The sequence below is a fragment of the Tupaia chinensis genome, unplaced genomic scaffold (assembly GCF_000334495.1).
Source record: "Tupaia chinensis unplaced genomic scaffold, TupChi_1.0 Scaffold140356_1, whole genome shotgun sequence".
Lineage (NCBI taxonomy): Eukaryota > Metazoa > Chordata > Mammalia > Scandentia > Tupaiidae > Tupaia > Tupaia belangeri.
The window spans coordinates 187,979-191,171 of NW_006200233.1; the positions used below are offsets into that span (position 1 = coordinate 187,979).

Here is a 3,193-nt window from a genome sequence, read left to right on the forward strand (position 1 = left end):
GCCCCGGTGTTATCATGGTTTCCCCTTTCTGGCCCCACCGCAGACGCACAACCCCACCCACCTCACCCACCTGGCAGGTGTTTCCTGCCCGCCATGAGTTCATCGATCTTATTAGCATGTCCGGTCACGTCCTGCTCCTCAGACCCGCTCGGGCTCCCACTCCTCAGGGGACGCGCCGCCCCCCTCCTCCCGGCACCCCTGCACGACCCACCGCCGGCTGCACCCCGGCATCTTCCTGTCCTGGCCGTCAGGCCTCCCGTTCTTCATTCCGCTCTTCATTCTGGGGCTTTCGCAGTCCTGCCTGCTGTCGCTTCCTGAGCCCCACCGCTGCCGGCAAGAACGCCTGCCACTCTGTCCAGCCGGGCTTCTCTCGCGGTGGCCGGCACTGGCTGCAGACCTCTGCCGGTGGGTTTCTCTTGGGGCCACGGCGCCTGGCTCAGGCTGCTCGGTCAGTGAGAAGTGGACAAGCAGTTATGAGCAGAATTGATCGAATGTTTGGCTTTCTTCCTTTTCTTCCTTTTTTTTTTTTAAAGAAGTGTTTGCCTTAGGGCACATGTGCTTGCTGGAGAAAAAGAGACAGTGAGAGGGAACGCAAGAACTCACCTCCGGGGGGGTGGATGGCCAAGCTGCAATCCCTTCTCCATTCTTTTCTTGGGATCTTGGACATGCACATGCCCCCGGTGTGATTTTCAAGCCACTGGGTCTGGTACTTGAACCACAGTCAGCCATGTGGGAGTCCAGCAACGTCACCACTATGCCATCTGCTGGCCCCAAAATACATGATTGTTAAACCTCAGGCCAATTGTTCTGAAAAAGTCTGGAAGCTAGGAGATAGCTCCATCGTGCCGGCGAGCAGGCTGAAGAGGACACGCAGCCGAGGGCTGGGCTAGGCCTTGCCTGAGTGGGGCCGCAGCGTGAGAACACGCAGGACGTGAGGTCCGCCGAGTCTGCCTGACGGACCAGGGGCGGCCAGGGCAGTCAGAGGAGAGGCCTCGCAGCGGCAGCAGGGCTGGACCAGAGCTCCATCTTCACTGCTCCGGCCGCGAGGTGGCACGTCTTGGACAGTGCTCACCATTCCTCGTCATGAGCACAGACCTGGTTCCGTTACTGTCCAGGACAGGCAGGTGAGTGCGGCCGGTCGCCCCCATCGTAAAGTGACATGTGCACCCCTGCGGGCGCAGGGACAGTTCCCACCCTTCGTCCAGTGCACCATTAACGATCTTGTGAAGAGAAGCCACTTGCTCAGGAGAAAGCCTCGCACCAGGGCCGCGTCTGCCTGTGCTCGGAGTCAGACATCCCGTGTGCAGTCGGAGAAGTCTGGCAGAACTTCGGTTCAACACCTGGAAGATCTCTTCCTGGTCAGCCTGACTAGAGGCTTGCCAATGTGATTAATTGTTTTAAAACATCAGTTCTGACTTTCTCTATTATTTCCCTGTTTTAACCTCATTGATATCAGCTATGTAGTTTTCCCATCCGTCCTTCTTTTTTAAGCAATTTATTTAATTTAATTTATTATTATTATTCAAAATTTGCTATAGTACATGTGCTCTCACAAGAGGGAGAAAAAGAGAAGTGAGAAAGCAAGCCTCTGGGTCCAGGGTTTGAACCATAGCCAGCCATGTGGGAGTCCAGCACCTTAACCACCGTGCCACTTGCTGGCCCCAACCCAACTTTTCTTCTTGGTTTATGTTTTTCCTCTTCTTTTTCAGTTTTTTTTTCTTTTTTTTTTTTAAGGTAAAGGCTTAGATTGTTGACTTGAGACCTTTCCTTTTTTCTAGCTTAAACATTTAGTGTTATAAACTTCCTGTACACACTGTTTCCATTGTCCCCAGATTTTGGTCTTTTCACTTCGAAATCCTTGTTTGTTTTGCCAGAGGGTTCGCGTGCTCACCAGAGAGGGGGAGAAGAGCAAGCGCCCTTGGATGAGGCCTGGCCCTGTTGTCATCCCTGCTCTTCCATTTCATTCTGTCGCGTTTGGGCACACGACGCCCCTGAGGCCAAGATTCCTACTGCGTGGCCAGCCCCGCAGGGCCCAGCTCTCTTCCCCAGCAGCCAGGGCGGGTCCTGCATTAAAGCAGCTGGGAGTTCCCGAGGTTCCCTTTTTGGTCCGTGGGTACCTCCGGCCGGCTCCTGATCTCTGGTCTGACTGGTTATTGTCATTGGCCACCCGTGCTATTTCGGTTGTGACTCCGTTGAGCATGTTTCGTTTTCTCTCATAACCCAGGATGTGGTCTCCCTCGGCGAACGTTAGCTGTGCTGTTGAAAGCGCGTGCACCCTGGTTCTGGGCGGGGTGCTCTGCTGCTACCAGTCAGAGGCACCTGGCGTCCTGCGGCGTTCACCCCCACATCTGCCCTGACAGCCTGGCCGACCGAGTTCTGAGAGAAGTGTGGGTGTCTCCACGGCAGCTGTGAGTGCCGGGCACAGTCAGTGTCAGCCTTTCTCCGGTCCCGAGCTTGTTAGGCACCTGCACACCCGCGGGCTGTACCCCGACGTGGGCGGACTGACAGCCCCGCGTCCCTCCTCGCCCCTGCGCGCTCTGGCTCTGCAGCCTGCTGTGCCCGACGAACATGCAGACGCCCCAGCTTTCTTCCGACGGGTCCGTGGCGTGACCTTCCCACCCTTACCCTGACTTACCCCACCCCTGCATTTAAAGTTCTCGTAGGCAGCGTGGGCTAGGCCTTCCTCCACCTGTTCTCAGTCTCTGTCTTCCCATTCCGTGTCTCTGACCACATTTTCTTTTTAAGAAGCAGCAACATTTCAGGGCGCCTCACATTTTAGGGGCTGTGAGTCGGGGGGAGTGCGGAACAGACACACTCCCGTCTCACGTGGGGCAAAGGTGATCACTCGGGCCTCCCAGCCCGTGGCAGGTCCTGTCTGCGATCACGCGGCTTCCCTGTCGTGTCTGTCGAACGTCGCATCCCTGTGACCGCGGGGATTTCTGGATGTCTGTCTCCCACGTCACCGCCTGCTTTCTGTCTTGTCTGAGGTTCTTTTTCCTTTTTAGTGTTGCTCTGTTTCCGGACTTAGGGGTCGTTTCCACGCTTTTAGGATCCACGTACCCTGCCTGTCACGTTTTGCCTATGTCCCCGTGGCCCCAGGGAGTACAAGGACCCCCTCCACTTCGCAGTCTTAGGACCAGTCCCACCGTGTGAGGTACAGAGGCCGCCATGCCACCACGCGGTGCCGGGACCG

At 56.4% G+C, this 3,193-nt stretch overlaps 1 protein-coding gene across 4 annotated transcripts in view; it reads right to left on the bottom strand.

The window, feature by feature from the left end:
• The window catches only part of LOC102469254 (cytidine monophosphate-N-acetylneuraminic acid hydroxylase), a 48,987-nt gene that overhangs the window by 16,642 nt on the left and 29,152 nt on the right, over nucleotides 1–3,193 (bottom strand). The window lies entirely within an intron of this gene.